The sequence below is a fragment of the Coregonus lavaretus genome, assembly GCF_964263955.1.
Source record: "Coregonus lavaretus genome assembly, chromosome: 36".
In the NCBI taxonomy this organism is placed as follows: Eukaryota; Metazoa; Chordata; class Actinopteri; order Salmoniformes; family Salmonidae; genus Coregonus; species Coregonus lavaretus.
This window is the reverse complement of record NC_140023.1, coordinates 4,239,519-4,259,047: the sequence shown is the minus strand read 5'-3', so window position 1 is coordinate 4,259,047 and position 19,529 is coordinate 4,239,519. Positions and strand designations below refer to the sequence as shown.

Below are 19,529 nucleotides of genomic sequence, written 5' to 3'. Positions count from 1 at the left end.
TATAGTGCAAGAGCCAATGATCATAGATGCTAGTCACTTTAATGATGTCACCGAGCCAGTTAAATCAAATGGGTTAAGTAAGGTTGAGAGAGTATATGGCTTAATTCTGATTGACATCTGACACCCCTTCTTCATGATACGCAATTCCAACATTATCGTGGTGGACTCAAAATCAAATTGCCTACCAATGGTGGTATATAGCAAGTGGTGAGTTCTAGGCATTGTTGTGCTGCGTTCTATGCACTGAGAGTGGCTGAGAAGCTGTTATGTAACAGTCCTCCATTTCCCTTGACTGCTGCAGCTCCTTAGACTCCCCTCCCTGCCAGCAACAACAGTCCAGAAAACAGACATCTCACTGAACTGCATCCCATTACACACAGACAGACCTGATGAAAGGACAGGAACCATGGCACCTACAGTAAACACATTGACAAGAACACCAACAGGGCAGGGAAACAAGCTATAATGGCTGCACTGAGCGGCAACAAAAGACTCAGAAACTACAATCTATATGGAACGTCTACACAACAAACCAACATCTACAGGAACACTAGAAACTATAAAAGCAGTCAACGATATATAGGCTAGCCTTAATGGAGGCTTGTGGTAATATACAGTACCAGTCAAAAGTTTGGACACACCTACTCATTCAAGGGGTTTTCTTTATTTTTACTATTTTCTACATTGTCTAATAATAGTGAATACATCAAAACTATGAAATAACACATATGGAATCATGTAGTAACCAAAAAAGTGTTAAACAAATCAAAATATATTTTATATTTGAGATTCTTCAAAGTAGCCACCCTTTGCCTTGATGACAGCTTTGCACACTCTTGGCGTTCAAGACCATTATAAATATATCTGGCCAGCTCACCGCAAAATTTGATGTCTTCCTTCGCAAAACACTTCAATATCTGGTTCTCTAAACATTTGGGGAAAGTGAGAAGTCCTAAGTGCTTGTATTTATATAACTGTAAAGGACTTTAGTAAAGGAGTTAGTGAGCTATGCTGCAATGTTAGTGTCAGGCAGCTAGAGAGACAGCCATGCATTTTAAGTGACCAGGCCCCTTATACTCACTATTAGTTCCATTAATACTGCTCAACATGAATAGAAGGCCAACAAAGGACTCTTCACATAGGCAGAAACACATAGGCCAGTGGATTTTCTAAGTACAGCAGTATCAAAACAATACTTTCCAAACCATAGAAGCTATTTACAGTACCATTATCCAAGCTGAGGGGCATTTTGGTACCTTATGTGATTATGCATGAGGGCAACAATAGTTATCACCACATTTAAAAAGAGGCATTAAACTGAAACGTTGCCAATATATTGATGCATCTCTATTGAAAGCCAAAAACTGCATATCCCTAGCCAGGGCACTGGCAGAAACAGTGCATTTTCCAGGCATACTGTGGTCTGGATAACATGACTCTCCCTCCCACTCTGCTCAGAGAGTATAAACACTCAAACGTTCACTCCCACAGATTTCCTGCGCTTACGCAACTCCGCCAGCCCTGCTGCCAAAAAACTATTCTCCCTCAGACACCAAAACAGCCACTACTCTCCATGCATGGGTGGGGGGGAGTGGGGGACAGGGACGGGGGGTTGGATATGGGGGCTAAGGGAGAGAAGGTTGGGGTGGGAGGCCAGCAGCGGGCCACAGGCTTTAGGGATCGGGGGACTTTAAACCTAGAGCGTAAGTAATAGAACCAGACAGTTATGATCTGTGCTTAGAGGGCAAAGTCATTAGCGATTCATGTCCACAGGCGCAGGGGGCAGAGTGGCAGCTGAGAGGAGGATAGAGGAAGGGTAGAAGAACAGAGAATTGCCAAGCAAACAAAAGAGAGAGACAGACAGATATGATATCAATATTAAAATGGTTAAGGTAAGGGTGGGGTTAGGGGTAGGGATGTCCCAAGGATCCGGATTGCACTAGCCTTAAAACCTACCCTTCAGGAGTCTGTTTTGGAGGTGAAGCAGAAGTTTCTCATTGCACGAGAGGGAGAGAGAGACAGGGATGCTCGACCAATCTTCCAGCCCACCCCTCCATCACCTCTCATATCACTCAACAACTTGTTGGATTTTTGTTGGATCTCTGCCACTTTCACGTCACGCCTGGTATGCCATTAACCCAGGTTTTACAAATGAGAGGATAATCCCTTTAACAGACAAGCCTCGTGGTACTGTAAATAAACCAGGCATTAAGTGACCACACGTCTTCCAGTTGGCTTCTGGTCCACATCAGGCAAGATGAACAGCTGGGTAACAGACTCTGCCAACTGCACTGTGGATATTTCATTTCAGAGGAGCGCTTCCCTGTCCTGAATAATAAAAAGCCTGTTTAAAGAAGCTGATGCCAAATACGTTTTATAAGATGAACTAGGTTACGTCAACCACAAAAATCAATCAGTTGTTCATCTGATCAAACAAAGAGAGGAAATATTCTACAGCAGTTCCCTGGTCCAATATATATATTTTTAACTAAAAGCCATTAAGGCCGGGACAAAATCCCTAGTGAATGAGATCTGACATGACCAAGATGACCCTGATAACCCTCCAGCCAGCTAATGCAGACAAATCTAGTTGAGGCTTTCCAGATATACAAATTTGCACAAATCTGATAGAGAAATGGTCCTCAAAATAATTCCCATTTCCTAGCACATGAGAATAGACCCATTGACAGTTTTGCGCTAAACAGATGGCCCAATTCACAGCACAGACGCTTCAACTGGGAACAACAAATTTCACAAGGCTGTGTAGCATAGCCCGAATTAAGCTAATCTGCTGCTCATGGGCTTGGACTGAAAGAAACAATACTTTGGGAGAAAATAAGGCCCAACGTCTCTCCGTGGGTGCGACCCGTCAGTCCAGTCAGAATGGCGACTACGAACAAACAATAGCATGATGTCACTGACATACAAAAGTAGTAAAAAACACAAGACAGTTTGTACCGTTAAAACTACACTGATATCATCATCATCATCATCAAGCCTTACTAACAAACAAGCAGCCTGACAAAACTGTAACAGTTGATGGGTACTAGGGACAGGCAGAAATCAAAACTATACATCAACTAATCTCTTATTAATAAGGCATCCAGACAGTTCAGCCAGTACAGACCCAGAGGACTGGAGACTGCCCAGCATTTTATGGCCACTATGTCACCATGGAAACTCACAATCTGCTCTTTGGGAGTCCTTGAGGACCAGCCACGCCCACCCTAAAGTGGGGCGGACATTTTGTGGTTAGTGGGAGTAAGGCCCAGTGATGGGATGTTTAAATGGAGGACTTAGTATGGGGTGGTCTTGTTTTGAATATTCTCTTTTTTTCGTCAGCTTAACGTTGTAGATGAACCACAAGCACACAGCAAGAGGACATCAACAATGTAAATAAACAGTGAACCCTCAACAGCAAAATATACTTCACACCTTAAATCTGGGCTCTGATAGCCCACGGGAGCTCTCAGCACATTGCATAAGGAGCTGCTGAATGTGGAAAGTGAAAAAACGTTGACAGGAAGCTCCTAATGATCATCTGAATTGTGTTTGGGATGCCGCTTCATCTGGTTCAACTGAGGCAAAACAGGGCACCCCGCTGACCGAGAGCTCTGCTGAGAGACCGGTTGGGACAGGAGCAAGGGAAAGGACTCCTGGGAGCTATATCTGGGGAGACAAACAACGTTGTGGTGAAGCTACGTCTGTCCAAACCCTCTGTAAATCACAAACTGTCAGCAATTCTATCCATAACGACACTGAAATAACACTCGCTGTCTTGCTTGGAAAAGGGATTTTTACATTTCTCATCACTTTAGTAAGCAAATGAAGGGTGCAAATCGCCATTCATCTGAGACGGGCAGGATGGACTTAAACAAACAGGGTCAAGAGGACCCTTCAGAGCTCAAGATCTCTCCCTCCCTGCTCGAATGAGGAATGGCTAACTTCAACCAATGCAAGCTGATACGCATGCATCAATTCAAACTTTGGCCAAGACATTCTAAACATAAGCCAATATATAGCAGGACAACCGTTAATTACATGGAGGCTTGCAAGTCAAGGCTGACAAATATTCACATTTGGAATCACAGGTAGAGTTCTCTTTCATCTTTTGGTTTCTTATGAGCAGTAATAACACTCACCCACTGTCCCCATTAACTACAAGTCCTCCTTTTAGGGAAAACAAATATTACCTAGTAGTGCTGGACTTCACCCGAGTTTGACCGGTCACTGGGAGGCCATGTTTTGGATTAGACCTCAGGATTTAATAACACTCTCAGCTGCATCTATCAAGCAGATTTGATTCAATTTTCGTGTCTCATCTCAGACATTTGCACTGCAGACAGCACAGGTTGTTCCCATCTCGGCCCAGGGTGGCACAGTATTGGTGAGGAGGCAAGGAGAGGGGAGGAGGGCCAACATCCCATTATTGATTACCTGCTTAGTGTGGCTTTAAGAACATTCAGCATCTGTATCAGCAGAGAGCACAATGCTGAACTCTCATCACTAGTCCTTTACTAAAATCTATACTGCCAACCCACGGAAACTGTTCACTCTTTGAGCTTCCATTTCTAGCATCCCGAAGGCTGTACACAAGCTTTTTGTAGCCATCCATTTGTAAGATATTTATGTTGTGTTAAAGTCTAGGCTGTTATTGTTCAGGAGGTATAGGAATACTGTTCATACAGTAATGCATTCCAATGATTGTATAAAACAGATGGAAAATGGTCTAGAAAAAAACAAATGGGCTTTTGTCAGTAATCAATAATGCTGAATAAAGCCGCTTAACTCAGTAATATAAAAACAGCAATTATCGAATGTGCTTAGTATATTGGGACTATATTCAAGTACAGGTTTTGGCAGCACCAGTGGGAGCCAGCACATTCTAAAACTCCGACTGTACACCGACTGTACAAAACATTAAGAACACCTTCCTAATATTGAGTTGCGCGCCCCCCCTACAACGTAGAAAATAGTCAAAATAAAATAAAACCCTTGAATGAGTAGGTGTTCTAAACCTTTTGACCGGTAGTGTAAATAGTAAAGTACATATACCCCCCAAAAAACTACTTAAGTAGTACTTTAAACTATTTTTACTTATGTACTTTACAGCACTGGGTGGTGGACCATTACAGATACACATGAGAAACGGTTGAACATGAAAAATCCATCAGTGTTGCAGTTCTTGACACAAACCGCTACACCTGGCACCTACTACCATACCCCGTACAAAGGCACAGGAAGAACACTCGCCTGCACTTCACCCTCCCTACAGTATGTGCTGTAACTCCTCCATACCTCTAGGAGGAGGGCTAGGGCTGAGCCCTGAGCAAACGCACGCACAGACTCCAACATCCTCAGTGCGTTCCGTCAGCGCAGCCCTATGCAGTTCAACTGGCGGCACGCAAAGCCCCGGCCAGATTAGAGAGCCTCTGTGAATCATCGTATCTCACCTTGGATGATTTCCACGGCATCTCGGACCATACTGCTGCTCCTCCCCCAGAGCATTGTGGGATGTCATGTTAATCTATTTAGATTATATACGCGAGTCTCTGGACATGCTCACATCGCCCTGGTATTAGAGCAGAGCTGCACGGGAGCTCAGCTGGGTCACCCATTGGTCAGTCACTTATTTTGGCAGGGTAATGGTTAGCACAGCACGCAAGCTTCTGAAGTACAAGATGCTGTTGTTGACGCGAGATCGAATCTCGCCTTGGGCAGACGAGGATCGACTCTATCACGTAGTTACTGTGCATCAATAAGGACAGGAGTTGTTCCTGACCATGTGACCTGGCCAGGAAAAGGCCAGCCATTGGACGTCCCCAGTTGTTGTTACTCTCAGCTCTGATGTCAGACACCAATCTCCTGCAGCTGGGTGACATTATCGGCAGGTCAGACGAGCAAACGATCCCCTGTCCACTGGGGAATCAATTCTGGGTGGCGACTGGGAGCCATGGGGCTGAATGATGTGTTCAAGGACACTCTCCCAGGGCCTTGCCTGTGGACCCCACTCTATTCCCAGCATGCCGTGTGCGGGACAGTGTGTATTTAAGGAAAAATAATACTCCAGAGCAAATCTCCTTAATACCCCTGCGGCACAGCTCAACCCCCCCAACCCCCCTTCCACACAGCCCCCAGCCTTGGTAAAAATGAAACTCCCACAGCAGTGTATTGTAGAGACAGACACACTTACTGACAAGGCTCACAAGCATCCACACACACACAGGCACATTGAAAAACAAGCAAACGTCAAATGAAGGAGAATCTGGACACAGCACTGTAGTAGGATATTACAGTACAGTATTATTTTGGAAAAGCTTCTGCCATTATGCTGGTTAACATATGCAGTTATTCCAGGGACCTCTGGCCCTAAGGCTGGAGAGGATACAGACATTACAGGATCCAGACAGCGTGTGTTGAGGCTTTGTCATTATAACCATAATATTACTGACAGTGAGTCCCAACAGGTACTGATCCTGTGATCCTGAGGGTGAGACTGGCAAGACATCACAGCCCACAGAATCTTAATGATAACAGATCCACCGAAGTAGACGTACGCGCGGAAAGGAGCATTTAAAGCCCCTTGCCATGTCCCAGGGGGATGTCTAATCGCTCATTCTGGCAGATTTATTCTGGGGTTCCGCCTGTATAGCCAATATCCACAACAAACTCCTGAGCCTCCTCTGTCTAGAAGCACAGAGCAAACACTGGGTTTCACACAGACTATCATTATTAACTCTTCATGTCACCCGTTTTCACAGCCTCTGACTTCTACCAGAGGGGTCTGCACTGTGTTTAAATAGAGCTGTGTCGAAATATCTCATGGGCTCAAAAATTCAAAAGTGCTTAATTTTCATTTCCTTATGTTGACATTATGTGGGGGTGTTTGCAGAATGATTCTTCAGAGAACAGATTAACAAACATTGTATCTCTCCTTGGCTAGTGTTTTACACCCACCATTATCACGGAGCTGCCACATCTGGGAGTTTTTAACAGAACTTTTCATTTATTTGGAATGCGAGCATCCACCACTTTCTGTGCATAAAACACCACATGCTCACAGCCTGTGTGTAGTGTCACAGCTAACAGTGTGAGTAACAGACACGCCTTTGGCCACATGCAAATCAAATTAAAGTAATCCCAGAGAAGGTCATTTCGCAGACTCCCCCTTCTCTCTCCACCTCTCGAGTTTTCCCATTAGCAAAAGGCAGAACTCAAAAGCCCAAAAAACGTACATTACATTCTCTCAAAGACACACACATTACCAATGCCTTGGAGTTCATACATTTACAGAACAAAAATATAAGCACAACATGTAAAGTGTTGGTCACATGTTTCATGAGCTGAAATAAAAGATCCCAGAAATGTTCTCTCAAATGTTGTGCAAAAATTTGTTTACATCCCTGTTAGTGAGCATTTTTCCTTTGCCGAGATAAGCCATCCACCTGACAGGTGTGGCATATCAAGAAGATGATTAAACAGCATGATCATTACACAGGTGCACCTTGTGCTGGGACAATAAAAGGCCACTCTAAAATGTGCAGTTTTGTCACACAACAATGCCACAGATATCTCAAGTTGAGGGGGCGTGCAATTGGCATGCTGACTGCAGGAATGTCCAAAAGAGATGTTTCCCTTTAATTGAATGTTAATTTCTCTACCATAAGCCTCCTCCAACGTCAGAGAATTTGGCAGTACGTCCAACCGGCCTCACAACCTCAGACCATGTGTAACCATGCCAGCCCAGGACCTCCACATCCGGCATCTTCACCTGCGGGATCGTCTGAGGAGGGGATGGAGAGGGTGCTAAGGAGTATTTGTCTGTAGTAAAGCCATTTTGTTAGGCCTGGCTCCCAAATGGGTGGCTCCCAGGCCCACCCACAGCTGCGCCCCTGCCCAGTCATGTGAAATCCATAGGGCATTATTTATTTATTTCAATTGGCTGATTTCCTTCTTTGAACTGTAACTCAGTCAAATCTGAAATGGTTGCATGTAGCATTTATATTTTTGTTCATACGTCCATAGCTCCTAGGCCTGGGGCCAGGCACACATGGGCTCTTGGGTGTGCACACAATACAGAACTCACAAACTGCCTGGGTCCATGAGTGAATACACATGACTCTGGTTTTTTACATTCAGACTCAAACCCATCGATGAACTGTAGCTGTTATCAGTTGAGCAGTAGAGACAGATTTGTTGCCAAACCCCTGAGGTCCAGCACCTGGTAAACACACTCCCCCTGTCAAGTCAAACATCACACATTCACTCTACACACTCCCCCACTGCCCACTAAAACACCACCAGTCAGCTTACTCTACTTACCCACAACACCATAAGCATGATTCCACTCCATCCTTATACCAAAGAACCCATGAATCTCTCACACACACACACCTCTCTACCACTTCAACAGTGCTGCACAATCTCCCACTCCTAAACGGTTGTTTAGAATAGATGACACCATGGGTACAACTGTAGTAGTCACACTGAACCCAGCTGAGGTCATCCCTGGGCCTCACAAAGATCACCGTGGCTGTACACACAACGTGAGGCAAACCAGGATCAGCACTGGAGATTTTTAACAAGCCTCACACAGGTTCTGTGTACGGCAGAGTGTAAACAGAAAGGGGAAAACGTCATCTCTGTACTGCGAAGAATGGTATGATAAAAATGGTGGTGGTGGGAAATAAACTACATTTTACATTTTAGTCATTTAGCAGACGTTTTTATCCAGACAACTGTTTTTTTTTTTTTTTTTCATACTGGCCCCCCGTGGGAAACGAACCCACATCCCTGCCGGCCAAAACCTCCCCTACCTTGGACGACGCTGGACCAATTGTGCGCCGCCCATGGGTCTCCCGGTCGTGGCCGGCTGCGACAGAGCCTGGACTCGAACCAGGATCTCTAGTGACACAGCTAGCACTGCGATGCAGTGCCTTAGACCACTGCGCCACTCGGGAGTCTACTAGGCTTAACTGCTCTTGGCAATAAAATAAATGGATGCCAAAGACCTTGAGGTAAAGGACAGGAGAAGACACAGAGGTACAACTTTCAACAATGAACTCCGATCTCTCCATTTATACAGACATGTCCACCAGAGACGAGGTAGAGAGAGAGAAACTATCCATCTCTTAAACTAAAACGTCCAATGGGGGGGGGGGAAAGAGCGAGAGAGCGAGAGACAGAGAGAGACAGAGACATCTGGGAGTTTTTAACAGAACTTTTCATTTATTTGGAATGCGAGCATCCACCACTTTCTGTGCATAAAACACCACATGCTCACAGCCTGTGTGTAGTGTCACAGCTAACAGTGTGAGTAACAGACACGCCTTTGGCCACATGCAAATCAAATTAAAGTAATCCCAGAGAAGGTCATTTCGCAGACTCCCCCTTCTCTCTCCCCCTCTCGAGTTTCCCCATTAGCAAAAGGCAGAACTCAAAAGCCCCAAAAAACGTACATTACATTCTCTCAAAGACACACACATTACCAATGCCTTGGAGGTCATACATTTAGTTCCCAGATCCCAGAAATGTTCTCTCAAATGTTGTGCAAAATGTGTTTACATCCCTGTTAGTGAGCATTTTTCCTTTGCCAAGATAAGCCATCCACCTGACAGGTGTGGCATATCAAGAAGATGATTAAACAGCATGATCAATACACAGGTGCACCTTGTGCTGGGACAATAAAAGGCCACTCTAAAATGTGCAGTTTTGTCACACAACAATGCCACAGATATCTCAAGTTGAGAGAGCGAGAGAGCGACAGAGACAGAGAGAGACAGAGACAGACAGAGACAGACAGAGACAGAGACAGAGAGACAGAGAGAGACAGAGAGAGACAGAGACAGACAGAGACAGAGACAGAGAGAATATGTTTCTGGATGAAACAGAGTGGTCTATATTTAGCCAGGGCTGTGCTGGGAAAACGCAGCAGTTCTCTGTCGCACCGTTCCATTTCCTGCTGGCAGCTTTCTGCCCCTGCCTCCTTTCCCCTCCCTGATGGGACTCCAACCCACTTACAGCCTTGTGGATGAAGAGCCAGAGAGGTTTCCACCAGGCAAGGTGACCCCAGCCTCCACAGCCATTCTCACCCATAGGAGAGCAATCAGCTCAGCAGACCAGGGGTCCCAGAGATGGAGGCGCTACAGTGGGGATATACAGGTCAGGCCTAACCCTCTCACAGGGAAATTCTGTGTTGAATTGACTTGAAAGGAGCACTGTGACATTGAAGATGTATATAAACCTGTGTAAGACAACAATAACTATTCCATGAAACAGAGTCTATTTCAGATCCTGTGACATATTTTTCTTTTGATCTGTGTCATAAAACAAAAACAGGAACCAAAAGTTAACAAGAGCAAAGATCTAAAGGGGAATCAGCAGTTAAAACAAAGGGTTCTACCTACCCCCGTTTGGGTAAGAAGCTGAGGGAAGGTCTGGAGCAATGTAACCACTCAGATTCATAGACAGAGCTATGGATGCAAGGACTGACCATCCATGATATCAAAACTATAGTTTTAATCATGTTGTTTTCAGGCTATATTAGTGTTAATTTACATTTACTTTGTTTACAAACATTGGAGTAAAAAAAGCGTATATGTTGAGTTCTGATGGTGTACGACAGTTGACCTAAGCTTATGAGGCATTTATAAGTTATATTCTTCAAGAATCAATGGGTACATATCATTAATTTATAAGTCTAAAAATGGATGTAGTAACTACAGATTGCCCCTTTAAAAAGGACAGACCCAGAACAGACCCAACCAAAAGTAGAATCTCATTCCCTGGATTGCAGAGAGGGAGAGAAGGGAGAGGACAGAGAACAGGTTCTCACTGCAGGGCAGGCTGGCCTCATTCCTGAAAATAGACATCACCTGCCTGCTTGTCTGCCACGAAGTTCAAGTTCTCTTTCAGTACAATGAGCATTCCTCAGTCCTCCCAGAGAGCTAGAAAATAAGTGTTCCTCCTTCAGTAAACAAACACCCATCACTTCACAAGACAATAAGCCTCTGTGAGAGGTTAACAGGATTCCCCCAGGGGAAAATGTGTGAACACTACTCTGCACTAATTACTGTGACGACACAGGGCGAGTTCGTTTTGCATGGCCCGGTGCCCCGGGTGGGCGAAGTTTGAACATTTTAGACCATTCCATTGGTCCTTAAGTGAAATCACCACCCACCCGGGGCCCTGGGCCATGCAAAATGAACTTTCCCACAGATACTGGCCTGGTACATAGGCAGAAAACAAGAGAGAGGATAGAGAGAGAGAAAGAGAAAGAGAGAGAATAGAGAGAAAGAGAGAGAGAGAGAGAAAAAAAATACTTCATTCCACAGGGCCGTGGGGTGAGACAGGGATGCAGCTTGAGCCCCACCCTCTTCAACACATATATATCAACAAATTGGCGAGGGCGCTAGAACAGTCTGCAGCACCCGGCCTCACACTACTAGAACATGAAGTCAAATGTCTACTGTTTGCTGATGATCTGGTGCTTCTGTCACCAACCAAGGAGGGCCTACAGCAGCACCTAGATCTTCTGCACAGATTCTGTCAGACCTGGGCCCTGACAGTATATCTCAGTAAGACAAAACTAATGGTTTTCCAAAAAAGGTCCAGTTGCCAGGACCACAAATACAAATTCCATCTAGACACTGTTGTGAGCCCTTGGCCTAAACATCAACGCCACAGGTAACTTCCACAAAGCTGTGAACGATCTGAGAGAAAAGGCAAGAAGGGCCTTCTACACCATCAAAAGGAACATACAATTTGACATACCAATTAGGATCTGGTTACAAATACTTGAATCAGTTATAGAACCCGTTGCCCTTTATGGTTGTGAGGTCTGGGGTCCGCTCACCAACCAAGAATTCACAAAATGGGACAAACACCCAATTGAGACTGCATGCTGCAAAAATATCCTCAGTGTATAACGTAAAACACCAAATAATGCATGCAGCATAATTAGACCGATACCTGCTAATTATCAAAATCCAGAAGAGAGATGTTAAATTCTACAACCACCTAAAAGGAAGCGATTCCCAAACCTTCCATAACAAAGCCATCACCTACTGAGAGATGAACCTGGAGAAGAGTCACCTAAGCAAGCTGGTCCTGGGGCTCTGTTCACAAACACAAACAGAGCCCCAGGACAGCAACACAATTAGACCCAACCAAATCATGAGAAAACAAAAGATAATTACTTGACACATTGGAAATAATTAATAAAAAAACAAAGCAGACTAGAATGCTATTTGGCCCTAAACAGAGAGTACACAGTGGCAGAATACCTGACCACTGTGACTGACCCAAAATTAAGGAAAACTTTGACTATGTACAGACTCACTGAGCATAGCCTTGCTATTGAGAAAGGCCGCCGTAGGCAGACCTGGCTCTCAAGAGAAGACAGGCTATGTGCACACTGCCAACAAAATGAGGTGGAAACTGAGCTGCACTTCCTAACCTCCTGCCAAATGTATGACCATATTAGAGACACATATTTCCCTCAGATTACACAGACTTACAAAGAATTCGAAAACAAATCCAAATTTGATAAACTCCCATATATATATTGGGTGAAATGCCACAGTGTACCATCACAGGGCAACCAGTGAAGGAAGGGCAACCAGTGAAGAACAAACACCATTGTAAATGTATTTTCCCTTTTCTACTTTAACTATTTGCACATTGTTACAACACTGTATATAGCCATAATATGACATTTGAAATGTCTTTATTCCTTTGGAACTTTTGTGAGTAATGTTTACTGTTCATTTGTTATTGTTTATTTCACTTTTGTCCATGATCTATTTCACTTCCTTTGGGAATGTAAACATAGGTTTCCCATACCAATAAAGCCCTTTTAATTGAAAATGGAGAGAGACTCTTTGATCATTCTAACCACAGTCACACTCATGCTAGAGCACAATCCGAACCAGCACACAAACCTAATGGCCTGCGATGCCAGTCGTCCTAAAAACTGAGCAAAGAACGTGACTAGGCTATGGACTTGTACAGTATGTGTGTGTCACCGTTTCCTCTTGGATTGCTGAATAGAGCAGTATCCAAAACTCTAAAAGGGCACGAGGGTTTGTGAAATGATGTGGTAAATATTGACATTAATATTCAATAGCAAGAGGCAAATATACACTGAGTGTACAAAACATTAGGAACACCTTCCTAATATTAAGTTGCACCTCCTTTTGCCCTCTGAACAGCCTCAATTCATCAGGGCATGGACTCTACAAAGTGTCGGAAGCATTCCACAGGGATGCTGGCCCATGTTGACTCCAATGTTTCCCACAGTTCTGTCAAGTTGGCTGGATGCCTTTGGGTGGTGGACCATTCTTGATACACACGGGAAACTGTTGAGAGTGAAAAACCCAGCAGCGTTGCAGTTCTTCACACAAACCGGTGCGCCTGGTACCTAATACCATACCCCGTTCAAAGGCACAAAAGTAACCCAAAAGTATGTGGACATCCCTTCAAATTAGTGGATTCCGCAATTTCAGCCATACCCGTTGCTGACGTGTATAAAATCGAGCACACAGCCATGCAATCTCCAGAGACAAACATTGGCAGTAGAATGGCCCGTACTGAAGAGCTCAGTGACTTTCAACTGCCTCTGGAAGCAACGTCAGCACAATAACTGTTTGTCGGGAGCTTCATGAAATGGGTTTCCATTGCCGAGCAGCCGCACACAAGCCTAAGGTCACCATGTGCAATGCCAAGTGTCGGCTGGAGTGGTGTAAAGCTCGCCACCATTGGACTCTGGAGCAGTGGAAATGCGTTCTCTGGAGTGATGAATCACGCTTCACCATTTGGCAGTCCAACAGACAAATCTGGGTTTGGCGGATGCCAGGAGAACGCTACCTGCCCAAATGCATAGTGCCAACTGTAAAGTTTGGTGGAGGAGGAATAATGGTCTGGGGCCATTTTTCATGGTTCGGGCTAGGCCCCTTAATTCCAGTGAAGTGAAATCTTAACTGTACAGCATACAATGACATTCTAGACGATTCTGTGCTTCCAACTTTGTGGCAACAGTTTGGGGAAGGCCCTTTCCTGTTTCAGCATGACAATGTCCCCATGCTCAAAGCGAGGTCAATACAAAAATGGTTTGTCGAGATCGGTGTGGAAGAACTTGACTGGCCTGCACAGAGCCCTGTCCTCAACCCCATCAAACACCTTAACATGAATTGGAACGCCGACTGCGAGCCAGGCTTAATCGCCCAACATCAGTGCCCGACCTCACTAATGTTCCAACATATAGTGGAAAGCCAGAAGAGTGGAGGCTGTTCCAGCAGCAAAGGGGTAACAACTCCATATTAATGCTCATGATTTTTTTTATGAGATGTTCAACATACTTTTGGCCACATTGTGTATATATTTTGTCTTGCCCATTCACCCTCTGAATGGCACACATACACAATCCATGTCTCAAGGCTTAAAAATCCTTCTTTAACCAGTCTCCTCCCCTTCATCTACACGGATTGAAGTAACATCAATAAGGGATCATAGCTTTCACCTGGTCAGTCTATGTCATGGAAATAGCAGGTGTTCCTAATGTTTTGTACACTCAATGTAGACGCTGCAGCAGAGCAATGATTTATCACCAAACTCTCCTGCATCACGACTGTTAGTGCCACTCGGGCCAGCAAAGCCCATGCCATGGATATCTCAATCACAAGGCGTTCGTAACTAATTAAAAGGCTTCAAAGCCCACCTTGCTCAATATAGTGACAACCCCGTTTGGCATAAACATGTGAAGATGTGAGGCAAATGGGGATTTAGCCACCAAACGCTCGTTTCAGCAGTTAGGGTGTGATTTAAATTGTGCCAATGACATGACGTCACTGAATGTTTTCAACTCGCCGTAAACATTAAAGAGTAGCCTCGAGCCACATGTAGCGGGGAGCACAGACTCCGCGTGACATTGGCCTACAGCGAGGGATACATGCATCTCCTATCTGATTACATAATGGCTTCAAGTTATACAGACGGCACCTAGATGTAATTGTAAGTCAATATCATTACGCACATTTAATACAATAAATTCCAGAATTTTGCTTTGACTGTCGCAAGTTATCAGTGTTTGGTTTGAAATCATCATAGCAATGTGTCTACAAACAAGGGCGGCCTCGCCTGCATCTCTTCAAAGAGCAGTAGGCTCCTGTGTGTATACCGTTATATACATTCTCAAACCTCCATATTAACATGGCGCAATGTGTAACTGCGAACTAAGTAGCCTACAGATTAGAAGCTCTCTGAATGAATGGCCTTTGGAAAAACACAATGCTTCAAACATACAATATAAATCTGATAGTGTTCCAAGCAAAAACAACTTCAACAGGGTCAAATAGAAACATGAACTAGCTTCAAAATCTGATTGCATCCCTAGCAACGTTGATAGAAAAAGATCCGTCCGGTTCCACATAATTTTTGCAACAGTAATTGATTCTAACTAGATACAATTAAACCATTCTTATCGCAGGGTAATCTGTCTACAGCGTTCCGGAGCGTAGTCTCGATCACCGAGAAGAGCACCAAGCCAATATCCTATCTCAATAAAAGAATTGCACAAACTTACCAATCAACAATTTCGCAATGAACTTCACTGCGGAGAAGCCTGCAAACAGCACGTAGCCAGTCACTGGACGAGAAAAACGCAGAATCCTGATGGAGTCCTCCTCTCCTCCTTCCTTGCTGCAACAGCACCGCCAACTGCAGCACAATCTCGATAATGGGCGGAGATTTCGTCCGCAAGGTCTCATGCACGAAGTGGGTTCTGCGCAGGGCTACCTCATCAGTGGTCGCGTTCCCCTGCTCAGACGTTGCTTGCATCAACCAATGGTTGCGTGCCACGTCATGTACTGTGTCATCGACTGACAGATTGCTATAACATATTGTTAACTGATACTTAAAATCCCTGTCCAGGCGTTGTAAGATCTTGCAGACGTCAACAACGTCTGAGCAGAGGAATGCGTCCAACATCTCCACAGAGCCGTTTGAAATTAGAAGTGGGACGTTATTGCGGTCTATATCTCTATGCTGCCACTGTATACTATGCAGTGTCAGCATAGCTATTTAATTAAATGTAGCATTTTACAAACATTTGCACTTGTATCAACCAGCTGAGAATTAATAAATTAAATTAAATCAAGACTGGTGAAAGCTCAAGCCGAAGAAAATCGTGTGTCCTAAACACATTGGTGTAGACACATTGGAAATGCTTTGTGGAAATTCTTGGAAGACTAGATTGTTTCATCATAAAGTCAAATAGAGATTGTTTTATAGAGAAATTATTCATTTACATTACATTTTCGCAGACACTCGACTTACAGGAGCAATTAGGGTTACATGCCTTGCTCAAGGGCACATCAATAGATTTTTTACCTAGTCAGGTCGGGGATTCGAACCATTTTACATTTTAGTCATTTAGCAGATGCTCTTATCCAGAGCGACTTACAGTTAGTGAGTGCATACATTTTCATACTGGCCCCCCCTGGCCCCCCGTGGGAATCAAACCCACAACCCTGGCATTGCAAGCGCCATGCTCTACCAACTGAGCTACACGGGGCCAGCAACCTTTCAGTTACTGGCCCAAAGCTCTTAACAGCTAAGCTACCTGCCTCCCCCAATAAAATACTGTGTTACTGTATATAACAACCGACAAGGCAATACAGGCAGCCTAGAATACAACATAAAATAAAATTAAAATATGTCTTAATTAGCCTTTTTGTTTATTATCTATTCTCTATCAAAATAGAGAGAGACATTGAAGATATTAGAGAATGTATACCCATCATTTTAGTGAAGTAAATAGTCATAGAGAGAACACTGAAATCCTAAACATGTGAATGAGGTACAGCACAGGAGGCTGCTGAGGGGAGGACGGCTTATAATAATGGCTGGAATGGAATGAATAGAATGGCATGAAACACCATGTGTTTGATGAGTTCGATACTATTCCATTAATTCCGTTCCAGCCATTAAGATGAGCCCGTTCTCCCCAATTAAGGTGCCACCAACTTCCTATGAGGCACAAGTACTGTAAAGTAATGGACTGTCTCTTAGAGCCTGTTTAATAACAGAAAACACCATGTACACAAAGCAACTCCCTGACAGGGTCACAATAAGTTTTCAAGCTTCCCACCATACTTGTTTTGTATGGCACAAATATAGTAGAAAACTGTTAAAAATACAGTAGTATAACAACTCAACAAATGAGTCCACTAGAAGAGTACACTGTCTGTAGCCCAGCACTGGTTGAATCAACATTGTTTCCACGTCATTTCAATTAAATTACGTTGAACCAACGTGGAATAGACGTTGAATTGACGTCTGTGCCTGGTGGGAGTCATTGTTAGTGCAGGAGAGTCAGGTATTTGTTCATGCTCAGTGCTATGGGGCATAGCTCTGGACAGAGGATCAGAACCATGGCAATTTGGTTTAAAACACAATTTTCACATTTTCTCTGGTTCTGATAAGCAGGCTCTGCTTCCAACATCTGGAGTTGAGAGAGTCAGACAAGCTCGGGTCAGGACATCCCGTTTCCTCCCATGGGGCATGTGTGCGTGTGCGCACTGAAGGGTCTGAATAGACAGGGCCAACCTCATCATATGTAGTGAATTATATGGAGTCTGAAGGCGCCTTCCCTTCTCATTAGTAACTTATTCAGACATTGTCATGCTCATCATTTTTTGTATTTTCACAGAATTTACAGTAGGCCGTCTATACTTTTAACAAATATGGAGGGAAAGGGAACGTTTGTAACTCACATCTGTGCTGGATCGAGGTACGGTTCTCATGATAGTGTGTTTACAGGGAAAGCAATCTTGGCTGTAGTCCTGAAACTGTCCAGCAGGCAGTAGATCTTCCTCCCTGCTGTGGAGTCAGTGACAGGAGGACTCAGACAAGCCACTGTTGCGCTCTATGGTGGATGTTGCTCTCAAATCAAATCAAATGTAATTGGTGGCAGATGTTATTGCGGGTGCAGCGAAATGCTAATGTTCCTAGCTCTAACATTGCAGTAATACTTAACAATACAAAACAATACATACAAATCCCCAAAATATAAAGAAAGGAATTAAGAAATATAGAAATATTACAACGAGAAATGTCAGAGTCCAGAATATAAATATATATGTATATGTTGGTGTGTATAGACATTATGGACAGTATATGAATAGAAAAGGTGTGTACAGCAGTAGTTATATAGGAGAGGCCTTAACTAGAGTACAGTATATACATATGGACAGTAAAACAGTATGTAAACATTATTCAAATGACTATGTACATATGGCAACAGTCTCTGCAGGGTTGAGTACCGGGTGGTAGCCGGCTAGTAACAGTGACTAAAGTTCAGGGCAGGGTACTGGGCGGAGGCCGGCTAGTGGTGACTGTTTAACAGGCCTGGAGATAGAAGCTGTTTTCAGTCTCTTGGTCCCAGCTTTGATGCACCTGTACTGTCTCCGCCTTCTAGATGGTAGTGGGGTGAACAGGCCATGGCTCGGATGGTTGAGGTCCTTGATGATCTTCTTGGCCTTCCTGTGACACCAGGTGCTGTAGATGTCCTGGACGGCAGGCAGTGTGTCCCCGGTGATGGGTTGGGCTAACCGCACCTCCCTCTGGAGAGCCCTGCGGTTGCGGACGGTACAGTTGCTGTATGATGCGGTGATACAGCCCGACAGGATGCTCTCAATGGTGCATCTGTAGAAGTTTGTGAGGATCTTAGGGGCCAAGCTGAATTTCTTCTGCCTCCTGAGGTTGAAGAGGCGCTGTTGTGGATGGACCATTTCAGATTGTCAGTGATCTTCACGCCGGGGAACTTGAAGCTTTTCACCCTCTCCACTGAGGCCATGTCGATGTGGATGGGGGCGTGCTCCCTCTCCTGAAGTCCATGATCAGCTCCTTCATTTTGTTGACGTTGATTGAGAGGTTATTTTCCTGGCACCACTCCGCCAGGGCCCTCACCCCCTCCCTGTAGGCTGTGTCGTCATTGTTGGTAATCAGGCCTACCACGTTTGCAAACTTGATGATTGAGTTAGAGGCGTGCATGGCCACGCAGTCATGGGTGAACAGGGAATACAGGAGGGGGCTGACCATGCAATCCTAGTGATACAGTGGTCCCACAGCTGTATCACAAAACAATGAAGTCCATGATTAAGTCCAATTGAGGACCACTGCATTGATGTTGTTACCATACCTTACCACTTGGTTAAGACAGAAAGGGAAGCAGGTAGTCTAACGGTTAAGAGCGTTGGGCCAGTAACTGTCAGGTCACTGGTTCGAATCCCCAAGCCGACTAGATGAAAAGTGTGTTGATGTGCTCTAAAACACTTCTTGTATAGATAGATATCTTATTTGAAAAGACCACCACTGTTTCTACTTAGTTAAAACCATGTTAAGCTACTTCTCAAAGGAACTTTTCTGGATGACCTTGAGGGGGTCCCAGAATTCTCTCTGGCAGAATTGGATCTGGTCAGCTTAAGGAGGCAGCAGTGTTCATGATGACATAGGGTATTTCCATTCAGACA

The 19,529-nt window shown here is 44.4% G+C and overlaps 1 protein-coding gene across 1 annotated transcript in view; it reads right to left on the bottom strand.

The window, feature by feature from the left end:
- Positions 1-15,731, bottom strand: part of LOC311111002 (spectrin beta chain, non-erythrocytic 1-like) — a 118,443-nt gene extending 102,712 nt beyond the window's left edge. The window contains exon 1 of the mRNA XM_084153684.1: positions 15,581-15,731. The gene's annotated coding sequence lies outside the window, so the exon portion shown is untranslated. The remainder of the gene's footprint in view (positions 1-15,580) is intronic.
- Between the last annotated feature and the right edge of the window lie 3,798 nt (positions 15,732-19,529).